Source organism: Balaenoptera physalus (genome assembly GCF_965194825.1).
Source record: "Balaenoptera physalus genome assembly, chromosome: 19".
Classification (NCBI taxonomy): domain Eukaryota; kingdom Metazoa; phylum Chordata; class Mammalia; order Artiodactyla; family Balaenopteridae; genus Balaenoptera; species Balaenoptera physalus.
This window is the reverse complement of record NC_138900.1, coordinates 39,484,527-39,504,835: the sequence shown is the minus strand read 5'-3', so window position 1 is coordinate 39,504,835 and position 20,309 is coordinate 39,484,527. Positions and strand designations below refer to the sequence as shown.

Below are 20,309 nucleotides of genomic sequence, written 5' to 3'. Positions count from 1 at the left end.
CCTAATTTCTTTGAATGAAAGTAGCAAAATTGCAGCCCAAACTAAAATTGCTCAGAGGCCTCAATTTACAGGTAACTAGCCCAATTTAGTACTCAATTACATCCTATTCTGTTTAATCTATTAGCAACTGTGTCGACCTGCTTGTCAACTACTATCTTCTCATCTTCTATCCTTAACTCAAAAATCATTCTACCTTCTCTTCATTTTCTAGAGTTCATGCCAAGTACCCTACCTGTTATTTGGTATTTCACACACACTCTTAGGGTCATAGTTCTCAAAGCTTGATTTGTATGCCTCTGGTTATCTGTCAAAAAGATTCTTTAGGTGTATAAATAGTCCAAAGAGTGAGTCACACAAAAATGGTATGGGTGTCAGGGGAAGGTGTGAAGAATGAGAAGTATTCTTTAGTGAAGATTGATATTATCATAGAATCATAAGGCAGAAAGAATAGATCAACATCCCAACAACATTATCACTGATGGGTCATCCAGCTATTAACATCTCCAGTGTTGGGGAACTGAGAGCCATCCCCAAACATGCTTTCCGATCATGACAACACTCTCTTGTACATCAAGGTCACATCTGTCTTCCTGTTGTTTCTCCCATTCAAGTATTCATCAAAAGCCCATTAGAGTGGTTAACCTATAGTGGTTAGCCATTGAGCCACTGACCCCCTTGAGAATCTAATGAAAATGTTGGACCCGCTTCAAAAATTGCACATGCAAAAATAATTTTTCTTAAAATTTCAGGGAGCTCACAAGTTCTGTGAAGCCCATCCATCCATGGGCTCCCTGGCAAAGAATTCCTCACTACTGTTTTGTCCTGAGTAGAGACATAGAGGAGAAATAAGCCATGGTTTCCTCCTTCAAGGAGCTTACTTTTTAATAGCAAATGCTTGTGAAACATTTCATAGCAATGAGGCAATATATGGTAAAGTACTCATCATACATAGAGGGACAGAAAATTCCACTCTTGCTTATATAGCAGGCTGGAAGGCCTTGCAAGTGGCCACTATGCACTCACATTTTATAAGGGAAATAAAAGCCTTCTGCTGTGTTCTCAGAAGCATCACCTGATGGCACAACAACAGGAGAAAAGAGGAGAGTGCTGGTCATGGTCTGGTACATGGCACTCAATAAATGTTTGGTGAATAAGTAAATGATCCAAGAATAAAATGCTCCTTGATCTTCCGAGGAGCAAGTTGAACAGAACAATAAAAATATTTTATTCGCCTCCAAGCTTTTTTAGGAATAGCATTTCCATCCACTTCACCACTTAATCCAAAAATGTCAAAGCATTTCTAAACCCAAAACAAACCTCTATGAGACATGTTTTAGATGAGTTAATAAAGGTTAAAAAGATGTATCCAAGGTCACAAAAGCCAAACTACAGATTAGAACCCAATCAAATCTTAGGAAGGAGGCACTGGTACCTCCATTTTAATTTCTTAATAATGATACCTTCTAACAAAGTATTTGGACAGCTTTAAGAGGAAGTGATTAATTTTCTTTGAAATCCAGATGTTAGTCTGCTTTCTTTATGTGAGGGTGACCTTGGAGGTTCAGTAAAGAAACTTCATCAAATAAGGTAACAGGAAAAACCTTTTAGCCGGTTCATAATCACTTCTATTTGTGCTGTTAACACTGCTCTGTAATGAAACACAAAATGTTTTCTTTCAGCTGGGATTGTTGCTCTTTATATGTATGTTATATATTGTAAGGATTGTTTTGTTTGGTGTAGTTTTTGCTTAAGTAAAAAGATATTACAGAAAGACAAATAAAATCTTGCAAGGGGTCAAAGCAGTTAACACTCTGCCAACTATAAATGGAATATTCCCCCTTACAATGTCTTTCCCCAGAAAAATCAAAGATTTTGCATAATGCAAAGAGAGATTTGAAAGTATGAATTCAAGTCCTGGCTCTACCATCCAATAATTGTGTGCCTTTGATCAAATCACCTAGCCAATCTGAACCTCTATTTTGTCACCAGTAAAACCGGGGTAATAAAACCTGCCCTATTACCCTCCATGGTTGAAATGAGGTTTACATGAGATTATGCACATGAAAAGAGCCTTTTAAAAGTCTGTATCAGTGTTAAGACAATATAGTTTCATCCAGAAGAGATGCTACCTGGTGATAGTTGGGTCACTTGCGCACTATCGGAGTTTTAGGGGTCAGATTGTAGTAGTGGGTGTAAGAATTAAGATCACTGCCACGCATACTTCCCTTTTACCTTCTCCTGCACCTCGGCTCATCTCTACCAGAGTGCTAACCAGCTAAAAAGCATCTGAGTTGCCCCTAATTTCATGAACATTCAAAGCTATTTATTTGGGGGAAAGATAAGACGTATATAATGACTTGTTCCAAAGTCTGATAGCAGAGTAAAAACAGTCAGCAACTGAATTCAGAGACTCCAGGATTCCCAATTTAATTTGTTATTCAGTAGTCAATTGACAGTTACTAATACACACTAGAATATAAGTACATCTTTATGATAGTGTTGATAAACAAACTTGATAAAGGGGGAAAACGGTCCTTATTTTTAAAATTAATATATACAGAGTCCAGTGAGTTCAGAGAAACAGCAATTCAGAAGTGTAATCCTGAACAGATGACTGCTCTCCACATGCTATCTTTGAAGGGGATTTTTTTTTCAAGGTAAATAGAAACAAATGTTTTGGTGCATTGTGTACCAAAATACAGATCTCACAAAAAGCATTTTCCAGCATGAAACAATTTTCTTATTAATCATATCTTTATGACAAAGACAAAAACTGGTATGAGCTACTTTAAGGCATTCACTGTCATTTCATCATTAAATTACTCTTATTAATAGACAATATGTTCAGTTACTTTTAAGATATTCAAGTTATTTTAAATCTGCCCATTCTATCCCCTCATTCCTACCCCACCCTCCCTTGGTTCCTAACAACACTAAGCCACAAAAGTAGTTTGTCTCTCTTTAAAATGTTCCTTTTATAACCAATAAAGTATGAATATACTTTAAGAAATATGTTAAGAATATGTTTTAAGAAAACAATACATATTATTGTTTCATTAACTTATTTATTCAACAAACGTAGTTCAGTGATCTACACAAAGGGTAAAAGATACAAATCCCAATTCTGTCACTGATTATATGCCATTAAAGACCTCTCATAACTTCTCCTAGCCTCAGTTCCACCACCAATAATAATAATACCGGACTTGCTCACTTGACAAGCCTGTGTATGAAAATGCTCATCCGCTCATTCATTCATTCATTCAACAGATATTCATTGAGCCCCTTCTCTTTGCTGAGCACTGGCATGGTGCTACAGATATGGTAGTAAACCAAACAGACATGGCCCAGCCTCACGAGCTTAATCTATAACTATTCACAGAAGGAAACTAAAGTGAAAGGTCTTATTTGAACACGAAAGTGAGAGAAAGATATCCTAACTTTGGAGCCATTAGACTCTAGCCTCTTTTTGCCCAGAGCTACAGGTGAGGCTCCAGAGAAATGGCATGGATTACAAGAGAAAAACTTTATCAAATATGCAAAAAGCGACCATCTCATAACTGCTTCATTTCTATATTGGCACAAAATATGAGTTAAAATACAATCCAAAATGTTTCTTCTTTTAGGTGTGTTTTTTTCCCCCATAATTGCTCATAGTGGCTTTTTTTTTTTTTTTTGGAAGGTAGGTGTTATAACTTTAAATACAAATGCATAAACAAAAATAGCATTCTAAACAACACAGGACAGTGTGACTTCTTTTCTAGTACAGAATTTCCCAAAATGTGGTATGTAGACCACTGCAAGACATGAAATCATTTTAGGTAGTACACAGATAAAATTTTCTTAATGATTATGTGTCTACTTTAATTTATATCAGAAAAGACATAGCACATCAAAACCATGATTTCACTGATATTTGGGCTTAATATGAGGTTAAGAGCCCCCATGAATTATAGGAGCAGGGCTCAGGTGGGCCCATGAATGTTTCCAATCTTCCATCATAACTTTAGAGACACCGGAAGAAGTACAAGTGAATTGAATTTTGCATCCTGAATGTCCACATGTATTGCAGCAATCTTATCTGAGATAGGCCATACTATTACTGAAAACAGTAGCTCCAGAAATGGTCTTGGGGAAGTCTTCACTGACTCAGCTTGCATCACTTGCCTCTTTAAAGCGAACACTGGGGCCACTGGGATGAGAATCTCAAATTGGCCGGGCCTAAGCTTTGTTGCCCCCTCTGGAACCTGGGGCTGGAGCAAATCTACCTAAACTGTATGAATTAACAATGGAAGAGATGTGGTTCCACAAAAGAAAACTGAGGGAGTGTTCCTTGTATGTATAATGAGGATAGTAAGTCTTACATTAGAGGATTGTGGTGAGGATTAAATAATATATTTTGCCTGACTGACCCAGTGAATGGCTCAAAGCAAGTGCTCACCAAATGGGGGTACTCTACTAGTGGTAGTAATAATTGCTATTATTATTTGTTAACATGATGGTTGTTGTTGTTGTCGTTATAGCAGTAGTTTTCTAAAACAGTTTTAGGGTCACATTTTTAACTTAATTATTTTATCAACCTAGAAATGAAGGATAATTATTTGAATATAACCTTTGGAGAGTCATTAAGCCAAGGTAGCAATTCCTTCGATTATATCTTTAATTTGTTTATCATCCATGCATAATCCAGGCACTCAATTACCACAAGAAAATTTTCAGTGTCTCACCAAATAGGTTTTTGATTCATTCTTAAGTGACACAGTTTTATCATAACATAATTTAATCTAAATAATTATGCAACAATAGTGTTAGTATTTATAGTAATGCTATATTTACAATAAATTGCAATGTATTTTTCATAGAACCCATATGATCTTGTGGGTTAATTTACTGTTTAGAGTTTCAAAATTAAAAGTAGTGATTATAATAATAAAACATATCAGCAAGAACTTACTAATGTTGCTAGAATCTTTACTTGTTAAAAAGCACATTATGTGGTTAGGAACAAGAGTTAAAACAAACGTAAAGACTAAAAAAATAACAAAGCTGGTTAGCCCTCTGTGGCCCAAGTACAGCACTGTATACACCCTTTAAGTAACCCAATTAATTGAGGATTTATGATAGACAGACATGAATGCAAAAGTTAACCAAAATATTTCTAGTAAAACAATATATGAGTAAAACATATTTGGTTCATAATTTTATGAGTAAAGATTATTATCTGTTAAGATTATCATGAAAAAATACACATAATAAATATAAAGCACTGAAGGAAATGAAGCATTGAAAAACTGAACTTTTAAAATATAGATACAGTAAATTTCTTTTACATTCATTACTTCAAATCTTGACAAATTTCAGAAGAGATGAGACAACGGTGGGTGAAATATTATCTAAATACTACAAAGTTTAAATATTCTAGAAGAAGTCATAGAAGGAGTTTTAAAACCCTGAAATTACAAGTGGTAATTGCTGCTGATTTTTTAAAATGTTAAAGTGATTGCCAAAGGAAACAAAGAATAAGCTCACCTTAAAGTTAAATCCTATCCAGAGTGTCAAATAAATTAAATGATGTATAACCAGAGGTGGCCATCTACTACCTTTATATAGTGAAGGCAGCTATAAAGTCCCCCAGAGGGCAAAGCCATTTCTGTTTGTGGCTTTTTCATGTTCTAGTGCTTCCTCACTAGAATCAGTATTTTAGGAACACCAAATGCCAAAGTGTACATCTATAGTATATACTTATTAGAAATATAAATGCATGTGGCTTTCTACCAAAAACCTCAACTGAATTAAGAGAAGCACTGGGGTTTTGCTTTTCGTAAATTATGAGTTCTTTTTTCTTTAGAATGTTTGCATCTATGTTCATGAGGAATACTGGTCTGTAATTTTCTTTTATTGTAATGTCTGTCTGGTTCTGGTATCAGGGTGATGCTGGCCTTATAGAATGAGTTGGGAAGTGTTCCCTTCTCTTCAATTTTCTAGAAGTGTTTGTGAGAATTGGTATTTTTTTCTTCTTAAAAGTTTAGCAGAATTCCCAAGTGAAGCTATTTGGGCCTGTCATTTTTTCATGGGAATATTTTTAAATACAAATTTAATTTCTTTAACAGATAGGATTATTCAGGTTATCTATTTCTTCTTCAGTAAGCTTTGATAGTTTGTGTCTTTCAAAATGAATTTGCTTATTTCATCTAAGTTGTTGAATTTATTAGTATCTAAGTTGTTCATAATAGTCCCTCATTATCCTTATTAATACCAGCATAATCTGTAGTGATGCCACTTCTCTCATTCTTGGTATTAGTAATTTGTGTCCTAAATCTCTTTTTCCTTATCAGTCTGGCTAGAGGTTTATCAATTTTATTGATCTTCTCAAATAACCAACTTTTGGTTTCATTTATTTTTCTCTATTTTTCTGCTCTATATTTCATTGATCTTTGTTCTAATCTTTACTATTTCCTTTCTTCTGTATACTTTGGGTTTAATTTGCTCTTCTAGTTTCTTAAGGTGGAAGGTTAGGTTACTGATTTGAAACTTTCCTTCTTTTCTCACTTAGGTATTTAGCACTATAAATTTCCCTGTAAGTACTGCCCTAGCAGCATCCTATGTGTTACATTTTCATTTTAATTCAGTTCAAAATATTTCCTAAATTCCCTTCTGATTTCTTCTGACCCATAGTGAGTTAGAAGTGTGTTATTTAGCTTCCATATATTTGAGGATTTTTCTAGACATCTTTCTATTACTGATTTCTAATTTGATATCACTGTGGATAAAGAACATACTTTACATGGTCTGAATCTTTTTAAATGAATGAAAAAATGTTTTTTGGCCTAGAATATGTGCTTGAAAAGAATTTTCATTCTGCACTTGGGGCGTAAAGTGTTCTATAAATGTCATTTAGGTCAGGCTGGTTGACAGTGGTTTTCAAGTCATTTTTACTTTTATTGATTTTCTACCTACTTATGAGTCACTGAGAAAGCAGTGTTGAAAATTCCAACTATAGTTCTGGATTTCTCCTTTAATTTATGTCAGTTTTTTTCATATATTTTTAAGGTTGTATTATGATGTGCATAACATTTTTGAATTCTTTTTCTTGATGAATTATCCCTTCATCATTATGAAATGATATTTTTTTCTCCCTGGTAATATTCTTTGCTCTGAAATCTACTTTGATATTAGTTAGTCCCTCTAGTTTACTTTTGATTATTGTTAGCACAGTATATCTTTTTCCATCCTTTTACTCTTTTTTTGTCTATAAATTTATTAGGCATAATTTATTACAGTAGAAGATCTGGATGAAGTAAAAATAGTTAAATTTTTTATTTGCCCTGATCTAGCAGCTTTTATTTATCTTAAAATTCCCAAAATGTTCTTTCTCAAATCCCGTATCTTGATTGGTCACTTTAAAAATAGAGAGCCAAGGACCTGAGTCTACTTTTTAAGAATCTCAATCACATTTATGGGAAATTTACTTAGTGCACATTTCTTTTCTCATTTCCATTTGGATAAATGTGATGGCTTTACTGGCAGGACTGACACTGACCTCTTACCTGCTGGTACCCTATTTCTCTACCTCACTTGCCTCATATTAAGAGGATCTGTAATCACAAATAAGAACCCAACATCCAAGATGAGAAGTAGAAACACGAGTAAGTGGCACTGACTCATCGTTCTACTGCCCTCTTCCCTAGCCCCTTACTGCTCTTCTCCACCTCCCCCAACCACCCTACAAATATGAACTCTGATTTATTGTAGAATATAGTAGAATTTCATCGTATTCATGAAATTTCTCAACTGTACAAATTTTGATGAAAATTAATGCGTAAGTGCCCAAACTGTTATATGGTTTTAAATAAACAATCCTACTGGTGGATCTAGATATAGTTTTAATTTTTGTAGAATAGAATATAAACCACTGGCCAAGAAAGGTTCTAAAAAAGGATTTTCTCACAGGATTCTGGAGAGTCTTGCACTTCCACTCAATCAGGAAGGCAGTGAAATATGGAAAGAGCACTGGATTGGGAGTCAGTTCTATCCTCAGTTTTAACCTCAGTCTCCTCATCTGTCACAGGAAAACCCGCAGGCACCAATTGTGACTTACCACATTATTTTTACCTCAAGTCCTTTCTATCTGCTTCGGATTTTTTGTTTCCTCACTGTGTTACCTAAAGACACAATTTATACTATGAAGGTGCCTGATGCACTTCTGATTTTACTACTGGACAGAGGAAGAACAGGAGCGCAGTGATGTAAAAGTCAAGTTAAGAGGCTATAAGCCCAGCTCTCCTCTATGCTGGCACTGGCAGCTATGGAGGAAGTGGGGTAACTGATCAGAGAATAAGGGGCCTCTACTAGATCTGAGAGAGGGCGTGTATCAGTCCTACTGTAGTTGGGCAAAAGTAGTGAGGCACATGGCCCAAAAGTCACTTATATTAGAGTCCACTTGTTAGTTTGGATCTTTTTCAATTTTTCTCTTTCAATTTTTATTCGTTCAGCAACCACTAAGTTCCTAATATGCACAAAAGAGATGCTCAATAAATGTTAGATGAAGGAAAAATACTCAGAAATTCAGAAGTCACTCCAGCGCTCTAGAAAACACATAAAACTTCACGTTCTCCCCTCCACCATTCTTGGCCCCACCTCTGTTCACCTCACAGGTCACTCAGTGCTCATGTGAATAAGTCCGTAAGCACAGCATGACATGGCTGTGCTTAATGCAAATGTCCATTTCACTAACAGGTTGTCTTGAAAGCAGGTACTAGTCTTCAGCCCGAAACCACCTCAGTGGGTCTTCAGTTTCATCTGAGGATACGCCACAGTGATTATGCCTGCTATAGAGGACATGAGACCTCCAAGGCCTATGATGCCAGGATTGGACTTATAGATCCCCAGCTGGTCCAAAGGGTTCAGGATATCACAGAAGTTCTTCACTGTGTCCAGGAGCAAGGGAAGATGTTTTTTCAGAGATCGGAATAAGAGAAGAAGAAAGAACTGGAGCCATTCTGTTTCCTCATTAGCTACGCTATACCCAAGAGGATCCTGGGATGGTGATTTCTCCCTCTTTGCCCTGCCGTGTGCAACCTGTTCCATCTGCAGGGAGATTTCATACAGATCCCTGACCAGGCTCAGCAGAAGAGAATAGTAGTAATGGCGTGCAGCCCACATTCGCCATTTCTCTTTGTTAATGCCAGAGGCAAGCCCTGAACTCTTCACGAAGATGATGGGGTCACAGATGAAATAAATCACAAGGTTCAGGCTGGCTAATGTTAGGTACACGCGGGGCACCAGGTCAGTGACATGAATGCTCTGCTGGGTCGCCTGTACAGCATGTACCACATTGCCTAGTCTGAACCATTTACAGCCAGTGCTCACACTGGACTCCAGTTTCTTGAGCTTCATAACAACCTCCTCTTTGTCAGCTTTAGGCTCTAACAAATATCTAAGCAACATGCCTGTGTACTTAGTGGCTCTGAAGAGTTGGTCCCGGCCCTGGGTCTGGTTGGTGAAGCTGATGAAGGCATCCATGGCACCCAGCCCAAGGACAAGAGTTGCACTGTGCTCTGTTGCAAGTCCTCAGGGGCGGCCGACGGGTCCCCGCAGGAGGGTTGGTCTCTGCCCACCTGAGGGGCCGAGTCTCCCCGCCCCTGTGGGGGCGGGTGCCCATCCTTTTACTTTTAAACCTATTTGTGTTTTTATATTTCATTTGTATTTCTTGTAAACAGCATATATACTTTGGTCATGGTCTTTTAATCTGATCTGACCATCACTGCCTTTTAATTGGGGTGTTTAGACTATTTACATTTTATATAATTACTGATGTGGTTAAGTTTAAGTCTATCATCTTGCTATTTCTTTTTTTTTTTTTTTTTAAGTTAAACAACAGACTTTATTTGGGTTTCACCAGTTTTTCCACGAATATCCTTTTTTCCAAGATCCAGTCCACTATCACCTTGCATTTAGTTGTCATGACCCCTTAGTCTCCTCCAATCTGTCTTTCTGTGTTTCACAGTCTTTCCTTATTTCCCATGGCTTTGACACTTTTGAAGATCACTGGTCAGGTGTTTTGTAGAATGTCCCTCAATTGGGGTTTGGTTGATGTTTTTCATGATTAGATTGGGATTATGTATCTTGAGGAAGTCTACCACAAAAGTGAAGTACTCTTCCCATCACATCATGTTAGGGGTGCATTGTGTCATCATGACTTAGTGCTGGCGATGTAAACCTTGATCATTTGGTTGAGGTGGTGTCTGCCATGTTTCTCCACTGCAAAGTTACTATTTTTTTTCCCTTTTCATACCCTCTTGGGTAGAAGTGAGTCACAAAGTCTAGCTCATGCTTAAGGGGAGGAGAATTGAGCTCCACTTTTTGGAGAAAGGAATACTGAAAAATTTTTGGACATACATTAAAACCACCACAGTAATTAATGAATGCTATTTATTTTCTATTTGTCCCAATTATTCTTTTTTCCCTTTTCCTATTTTTCAGCCTATTTTTGTATTGAATATTTTTTATTACTCCATTTTATCTCCTTTGTTGGCTTACTAGCTATAACTCTTGTTTTAGTAGTAGTTGCTTTAGCATTTATAGTATACATCTTTAATTACAGTGTACTTTCCAGTGATATTGTATCAGTTTACATAAAAGAGCCTTAAATTGTACACTTCCATTTCTTTGCTCCTACCTTTTTTTGTCAAGTATTTTACTTATAACTATGCTATAAACCCCACAACACATTGTTACACAGTTAGTTCTTTTAGAGATTTACATAATAAAAATAAATCTTATATATTTACCCATGTAGTTACTATTTCTGGTGTTCTTTACTTCTTTGTGTAGATCCATATTTCCACTTGGTGCCATTTTCCTTCTGCTTGAATGACTTCCTTTAGCCTTTCTTTCTACTAGTGTAGGTTTACTGGTGATAAATACTTCCAGCTTTTGTATTTCTGAAAAAGTTAGTATTTTGCCTCTGTTTTTTAAAGAGATTTTTTTCTGGGTAGCAAATTCTATGTTGGCAGTATTTTTATTTTAGTACTTTAAGGATATTGCTCCACTATCTTATCACCCTCATCCTTACTTTTTTAGGCCGCACCACACGGCTTGCGGGATTTTAGTTCCCCGACGAGGGACTGAACCCAGGCCCTCGGCAGTGAAAGCATGGAGTCCTAACCACTGGACAGCCAGAGAATTCTGTCTTGCACTTCCTTGATGGTGTCCTTTGAAGCATGAAAGATTCAACTTACCTAGTTTCCTTTTGTTGCTTGTACTTCTGGTGTTGTATCTAAGAAACCATTGCCTCAGTATCACAAAGATTTACTCCTATGGTTTCTTTTAAGAGTTTTATCATTTTAGCTCTGACATTTAGGTCTATGACCAATTTTGAGATAATTTCTGTGTGGGTGTGGGGTAGAGATCCAATTTTATTCTTTCGAGTGTGAGTATCTAGAGTGTTCTTTCTCTATTAGATTATCTTGGCATCCTTTTCAAAAATCAGTTGACCATAAATGTAAGGGTTTACTTCTGGACTCTTAATCCTATTCCATTAATCTATATGTCTGTCCTTGTACCAATATTACACTGTCTTCATTACTGTAGCTTTCTAGTAAGTTTTAAAGTCAAGATGTGTAGTCCTCTAACTTTCTTCTTCTTGTTCAGAATTATTTTAGCTATTCTGGGTCCCTTGCATTTCCATATGAATTTTAGGATCAGCCTGACAATTTCTTCAAAAGAAGCCAACTGAGACTTTGATAGGCATTATATTGAACTTGTAGATCAATTTGGGAAGTATTTCCATCTTAATAATATTGTATTCCAACCCAGGAACATGGGATGTCTTCTCATTTATTTGGATCTTCAATTTTTTTCAACAAAACTTTGTAGTTTTCAATGAAAAAGTCTTGCACTTCTTTTTAAAAAATTCATTCTTAACTGTTTTGATGTTACTGTAAATCTGTTTTCTTAATTTCATTTTCAGATTGTTTATTGCTTGTGCATTGAAGTACAACTGACTTGCATATTGTCACTTGCAGTGGTTAGGAATCTGCCTGCCAATGCAGGGGACACGGGTTTGAGCCCTGGCCCGGGAAGATCCCACATGCCGCGAAGAAACTAAGCCCGTGCACCACAACTACTGAGCCTGAGCTCTAGAGCCCACAAGCCACAACTACTGAGCCTGTGTGCCACAACTACTGAAGCCTGCGTGCCTAGAGCCTGTGCGCCGCAACAAGAGAAGCCACGACAATAAGAAGCCTGCTCACCACAACTAGAGAAAGCCCACGCACAGCAACGAAGACCGAACACAGCCCAAAAAAAAAAAAAAAAAATTGCAGGATTTCATTTATATCCTGCAACCTTGCTAGGTCTTGTCAACTACAAATAGAAAAAATTTTCTTTCTTTCTTTCTTTCCAATCTGGATGCCTTTTATTTCTTTTTCTTGCCTAATTTCCCTGGCCAGTATCTCCAGTAAAATGATAAATAGCAGTAGTGACAGCTGACATCCTTATCTGATTTTTGATCTTAGGAAGAAAGCATTCAGTCTTTCACCATTAAATATGGCACTATTTATCTGTGGGATTTTCATAGATGCCCTTTACTTATCAGACTGAGGAAGTTCTCTCCTATTCCTACTTTGTTCACAGCTTTTATCATGAAAGAGTGCTGGATTTTGTCAAATGCCTTTTCTGCATCAACTGAGATGATCATGTGTTTTTGTGCTTCATTCTATTAAGATGGTGTATTACATTGATTTTCAGATATTAAACCAAATTTGGATATATTCCCGGGATAAACACCGCTTTCTCGTGGTGTACCCCTTTAGTCCATGACTGGATTCAGTTTGGTAGTATTTTAAAAGGATTTTTATGTCTATATTCACAGGAGATATTGATTTGAAAATTTACTTTCTTACGATATCTTTGGTTTTGGTATCAGAATAATACTAGTGTTACAGATTAAGTTCTTCTATTTTTTGAAATCGTTTGTAAAAGATTGGAATTGATTCTTTAAATGTTTGGTAGAATTCACCAGTGAAGCTGTTTGGGCCTGGGATCTGTGGCAAATTTTAAATTACTAATCCAATCTCTTTACTTGTTATAGGTCTATTCAGATTTTTTACTTCTTCCTGAGTCACTTTCAGTTTGTCCATTTCATTTAAGTTATCTAATTAGCTGACATACAATTATTCATAGTACTCCTCTGTAATCTTTTTTTTTCTCTAAGGTTAATGGTAATATTCCCTCTTTAATTTCTGATTTTAGTAATTTGAGGCTTCTATCTTTTTTTCTTTATCAGTCTACTAAAGGTTTGCATTTTATTGATCTTTTCAAAGAACAAAATCTTGGTTTCACTGATTTTTCTCTATTGTTTTTCTATTCTCTATTTCATTTATTTCCACTTTTATCTTATTATCTGTTCCTCTGCTGGCTTTGAGTTTAGTTTGCTCTTCTCTTATGACGGAAAATGATAATATTGATTTTAGATTTTCCACTTTTTTAATATAGGCACTTACAGCCATAACTTTCCCTCTAAGCACGACTTTAGCTGACCCTTAAGTGTTGGCATGCTGTGCTTTCACATTCATTTATTTCATAATATTTTCTAATTTCCCTTGTCATTTCTTCTTTGGCCCATTCATTATTTAGGAATGTGTTATTTATTTTCCACACATTTGTGAATTTCCCAAATTTCCTCCTGGTATTAATTTCTAATTTAATTCCATTGTGGTTGGAAATGCTCTCTGTTGATTTCAACCCTTTTAAGTTTATTGAGGCTTGTTTTGTGGCCTATCATTGGTCTAGCCTGGAGAATATTCAATGTCGGCTTGAGAAGAACGTGTATTCTGCTGTTTTTGGGGTGGAGTATTCTATAGATGCCTGTTAGGCCTGACTGATTCATATGTTGTTCAAGTCTTCTATTTCCTTGTTTATCTTCTGCCTAGTTATTCATTCATTATTGAGAACAGGATATTGAAGTCTCCAGTTGTTACTGCTGAATCATCTATTTCTCCATTCAATTCTGTTTTGTTTGTCTGTTTTGTTTCATGTATTTTGAGGCTCTGTTGTTAGGTGCATATATGTTTATAATTGTTATATATCTAAATGTTATAAATATTATATCTTCCTGATATCTTCCTTTTATCATCATAAAATATTCCTCTTTGTCTCTAGTAACACTTTTGTCTTAAAGTCTATTTTTTGGTTACTATTTTCATGGTGTATCTTTTATCCATCCTCTTACTTTCAATGTATTTGTGTCTTTGAATCTAAAGTGTGTCTCTTGTAAACAGCATATAATTGAATCAGAGCATTTAATCCATTTACATTTAATGTAATTGCTGTAAGGTATTTATGTCTGAGGCAGATTTTTTTTTTTAACATCTTTATTGGAGTATAATTGCTTTACAATGGTGTGTTAGTTTCTGCTTTATAACAAAGTGAATCAGTTATACATATACATATGTTCCCATATCTCTTCCCTCTTGCATCTCCCTCCCTCCCACCCTCCCTAGCCCACCCCTCCAGGTGGTCACAAAGCACAGAGCTGATCTCCCTGCGCTATGCAGTTGCTTCCCCCTAGCTATCTATTTTACGTTTGGTAGTGTATATGTGTCCATGCCACTCTCTTTGTCACATCTTACCCTTCCCCCTCCCCATATCCTCAAGTCCATTCTATAGTAGGTCTGTGTCTTTATTCCCGTCTTGCCACTAGGTTCTTCATGACCTTTTTTTTTTTTTTCCCTTAGATTCCATATATGTGTGTTAGCATACTGTATTTGTTTTTCTCTTTCTGACTTACTTCACTCTGTATGACAGATTCTAACTCCATCCACCTCACTACAAATAACTCCATTTCGTTTCTTTTTATGGCTGAGTAATATTCCATTGTATATATGTGCCACATCTTCTTTATCCATTCATCCGATGATGGACATTTAGGTTGCTTCCATGTCCTGGCTATTGTAAATAGAGCTGCAATGAACATTTTGGTACATGACTCTTTTTGAATTATGGTTTTCTCAGGGTATATGCCCAGTAGTGGGATTGCTGGGTCGTATGGTAGTTCTATTTTTAGTTTTTTAAGGAACCTCCATACTGTTCTCCATAGTGGCTGTATCAATTTACATTCCCACCAACAGTGCAAGAGGGTTCCCTTTTCTCCACACCCTCTCCAGCATTTATTGTTTGTAGATTTTTTGATGATGGCCATTCTGACCGGTGTGAGATGATATCTCATTGTAGTTTTGATTTGCATTTCTGTCTGAGGCAGATTTATGTCTGCCTCATTTTTATAAATTCTTTTTTCTCTGTGTTTCATTTTTGATAGTTTGTATTTTGTGCAGTCAAGTTCATGAATCTTTTCTTAACATTTAATATGCTGTTAGTGTATTTTTTATTTAAGACATAATTTTCACCTCTAGACATTTAATTTGTGCCTTTTAAAAAACATATTCTAAGTATCTACCTACAGATAGGATGTAATTACAATAATTTTTAATGTCCTTCTTTACTAATTCTATTATCTGTGTCAGTTCTAACTTGGTTTTTATTGATGGACTGCTCTCCACATTATGGGTAAGATTTCCTTGCTTATTTGAATGCATGGGAATATTCATTTGCATGTTAGACATTGTGACTGTTCCCTTGCTGGGAGATGAGTATTTTTGTATTTCTTTAAATATTCTTGAGCTTTATTCCATGACATAGTTAAGTTCCTCAGAAACCATTCGATCATTTTAGATCTTGCTTGTTAGGCAGGATCAATGATTAGTCCCTGACTACTGATTACTCCCCACTACTGAACAAGATCCTAAGTACTCTCTCCAATACTCTATGAATTATGAGATGTTCTAGTCTGGCTAACAAGAACAGGCACTATTATTGGACCTCTGTGAGTGCTGCCACTGCTCCCTCTAATCCTCTCTGATGGCTTTTTCCCCAGTCTTGGGCAGTTTCCTCACATGCACGTACCAATCAGTAATCTGAATACTCAAGAGGACCTCTGGAAATATCCGGAGTTCTCTCTCTGTGCAGCTCTCTCCTCTTCAATACTCTGTCATGAGAACTCCAGCTTCCTTGGGTCCCCTCGATTCTCAGCTCCAACTCCTCAACCCAGGGATTCTGCTGAGCTCCACCTAGATTTCCCCTTCCTGCTCCACAACCTGGAAACTCCCTCAAAGCAGTAAGCTTTGGCAATCGTAGGGTTACCTCATTTGTTTCTTGTCTCTCAAGAATCAATGTCCTTTACTGCCTGATGTCCAAGGTCTAAAAAAAATTATCTTGTGTATTTTGCTTCGTTTTATTTTCCAGTTGTTTCAGGTGAGAGGGTAAACAGGCAGTACCTGTGACTCCATCTTGGCCAGAAACATAAATCTTTTCCTGAGTTTCTTGATGACACCCAGGGGTTAAAAAATTGCTCAGAATTTTTTCAAATTCTGGGCACTGGGAATATGCCTTATCACACACTTGATACAATGGAATAGGAGGTACACAACATGCCCTATGAAGTATTCTTTCCAAAAGTGTTTAATCTGAATCTGACGAATACTGCATCTGAGCCAGGGTGGGCCTCATACAAGCCAATACCTTACAATAGAGAGCAGTTCTTCTGCACCTGGATTCCTCCTGTCTCCAGAATTCTTGTGCCCAGCTCCATTCTCTTTATGCCATCTATACATGAATTTATGTTACTCCTATAATGGCATACATAGGCACATTGATGAGGCAATATTTAAGCATGAATTCAAACCCAAGAGGAAGAAGACACTTTCCTCTATTGCCCTAAAATAAATGCAGGGTGCTGACGGAGACACTGATTCATGCATTTCTAAAACACCCTGTTATCTTTACCACAAGAGATTAGAGCCGAAAGCATGAGCAAAATCTGGACTCTTTAAATTGTGGTATGCTTGAATGACTTACTAACTAGGTATTAGAACCTCTGTAAAGTTTCTAATGAGCAGAAAAACAGAAACAAAAATAATATTCTAAAATGTAACAATGATTATGATATTCAGAAATTCCTTATGGAAAAGTCAAAATCTTTCTGACTGTCAAAATCAAGTTTGGTTAGTAATGGGATGAGCCTAAGGAAGGATCAAGTCCCAGAGACTAGAATAGGGGTTTTAAACTGTGGTTTTTGTACTATCTACCTCAAAATTATTTAGGGGTATACGTTTAAATGCAGATGTCTAAGCCCTGTTTCACAGAATTACTGAATCACAATCTCTAAGGGTGGAACCCCAGAACCTGCACTTTTACTAAGTACTCTTGGTGATTTTCATGAACATTAAAGTTTGAGAATGACTATAAGTAATCCCATTGGAACAAGGCAGGACATCAGGTCCACTCAATAGGCACCAAAAAGAAAAAATCCAAAATGCAGGCAAGACATGCTATCAAGGGAATCTGACAGTAAGTAGAGGGTTCATGTAGACAATTATAGGAGTGGAAGGAAGGTTCTACAATGTCAACACATGGAAATCCAAAAGCGGAGTGATTTGTTAGGAGTCAGGCATTGGCAATAGGTAAAGTTTCAAATAAACTGATGATGGGCATCAGAGATGTAGCAGTTTGTAGTAAGGATCCAGTTGTGCAGACTTGGGTTTAAGGATTGGCTTCTAATTGCCATGAAGTTGAGGAGATCAAAGTAGAACTCCAATCCCAAAGCAGGGTCAGAGTTAGATACAAGAACCTAAAAAATGCCTGTTACTGGAACCAGTCACAAGGACCAAGGTGAGAGCCTACTCCTTAGGGACAAGGTTAGCTCAAAGAAGGACCAGCACAGAGACTAATTTGATGCTCAGCCACCAAGCAGCACAACTAGGGGCTCTTGGATTTATTTGCTCATGGCCTGTATCAGTCCAGGACCTGATACAAGGGTTAGCTTGCCCCAGGGAACTAAGTGGCCCTGCTGAAAGGACTGGAAAAGACCTATCTGATCCAACTTCTCATCCCCTACTTGAATTCTCTTTCAGACATAGCCTCAGGATGTTGTCACAGAGGTAATAGTGGTTTTTCTCAGTAGTTATAATGATGGCAGCCAGCTGTGAAAGAGGCTGATTCCTAAATAGAATAGCTCCCTGAGGTGAGCAAGGGGCAACTGGATTCTGGAGCCAAGAGCAGGTTGTCTTCACCCCCAAGAAATTCTGAAATGTCACAGCCTAGGGTTGAGAACCCAGGTGTCCTGTGTTCAATTCTACTTTTCTTTAAAATAACAGATCACTTTTTCAGTGAAAGAAAAACTAATTTTTAGCTCACTATTGGATGAACCCATAAATCCTTTCTTTCATGCTTAAGTTCCTTCATGCTTAGAAACTGATATCTGTAAGGTGGTAGAAGCATATGCTGAATTCCTCCACTCCCTCGATGAAACCTTTTCAGCAAGTAGGCAGGGAGCAACTAGTAATCACTAACCAAGTGATTACTAATCTGGCAGATACACTCTAGGGGTGTGGGAAGTGAGTGAAGAATTGAGATAACTGTCAGAACAAATGCCAGAGAAAATCACAAGAAGGGCAGGACTGAATAGATCTAGTAGAGGCTGTTGAGAGAAGGCCAACCCCTTGTCAAGCTCATCTGCCCCTTTGGTTACTTACCACTGGCTGTCTCACTCCTGGATCTATGCGACTCCCTTGACACTCCTTCCCCAGCCCTGTGGGATGTTCCCCACTCATCCTATTCACCCACAAAGAAATACTCTCAAAATCAATTGGGTGGTGATTATGAGCCATCATGTGCCTGCTGTGCTAAAACGGATATAAGGCAATTTGGAGAAAACCTTTCAAGACAGGCTTTAAAAAAAAATTCCAGTATATCTAGGAGTGGTGTCACTTCTAAGTTGAAAAATCAGTCAAGCTACAGTCCTTTCATAATATTGGCTTGTTTTGTTTACAAAGGTGTTATATTTCTAAAGCAAATGTCATAAGAAGTATGAAAGGTTTACTCGATCTGAAGGGAGGAAAAAAGAAACAGGAACCGTTTCAATAGTGGAACAAATGGACTTGGATTCAAGAACTGAATGGATATGTAACATTTTCTTGCTTTGCCCTGTGGAGAGGTCTATTGCTTTGCCTTCAATAGTTTCCTAAATGTCACTCTCCAAGGTCTCTGTTCACTTAACTCAGATTTAGAATTATGGATGTAGAATACAGAAGATGCCTAAAATTCCATTCCTTAATTGAGGAAATTGAGGTCTGGAAAGAGAACAGAATTTCTCAAACCAAGACTAAAAGTTTTGTCTCTTGATTCCTAGTCCAGTGCTCTTTTCACTCTGTTGCCCTTCTTGATGTTACTTTTTTTTTAGTTTTGAAAATTACTTTCCCAACCTACTGGGACTAAAGCTTTTCAATATTTTCCTTTAATAGTTGTATATCATCTACTCCCCATTTCTGGTTGTTACCTTTATGAGGGAAAGGGTGTTGCAAAACATGCAGAATATTCTGATAATTATGCACTACAAAGATAATAATATTTTGTACTAAGAACTAGGAATAATTTATTGGAATAAATATCATGGGATCATGAATTGTTTAGATAAAGTTCATTTATGATGATCAATAATATCTGACAAAGGGGGGAAGGAGTATTGAGTAAAGTAATAACTCGCTAAAATATAAATAATATAATTGGTCTAGGTACTGTTTAAAAGAGAAACTTAAAAAGAATCTGAAAAAGAATATATATATGTGTATATATGCATATATATATGTGCATATATATATATATATACCCACATATGTATAATTGAAACACTTTGCTGTACACCAGAACCTAACACAACACTGTATATCAACTATACTTCAATTTAAAAAAACAGCAACTTAGATATAATCTTTGAACCTTGGATCTTAGCAAAGTGGCATAATGTGGCAGAAAGAACACTGTCCTGGAATTCAGAAAATTTGGGTGACCATCTGATTACACAATTTACCAGCTGCATGATCTTAGGTAAATCAGTTGAACTTCCCTAAGCTTAATTTTATTATGCATAAAATGTAAATAGAAATCTGGGCTATTTCAAAGGGTTCTTAAAAGGATCAAATTAAATAATGTATGAGAGAGCGCTATAATTCAAAGATCAGAGACTATATGCATCATGATGGCAGGGGACCTAGTGTGTTGTATTCAACAGTGTATTCCCAGTGTGTTCCTAGAACAGAGTCTGACATAGTAAACACAGTAAACACAATAAGTATGTATTAAATAAATGAAGGCAATGATAGGAAAAATTTCATTCTTATCACTATTTTCTTCCTGAAGAAATGTTTATGGTAGGATAAAGCCAAGTATCGGAGTAGAACAGAGGTGGGAGAAGC

At 36.7% G+C, this 20,309-nt stretch overlaps 1 protein-coding gene and 1 pseudogene across 3 annotated transcripts in view; both read right to left on the bottom strand.

Annotated features, from left to right (window-relative positions):
• The window catches only part of CES5A (carboxylesterase 5A), a 291,437-nt gene that overhangs the window by 264,600 nt on the left and 6,528 nt on the right, over nt 1-20,309 (bottom strand). The gene's annotated exons all lie outside the window — the stretch shown is intronic.
• On the bottom strand, nt 1,081-10,772 carry LOC309648432 (peroxisomal membrane protein 11A pseudogene; annotated as a pseudogene). Its single transcript has one exon. The product of its transcript is annotated as a peroxisomal membrane protein 11A pseudogene (transcript).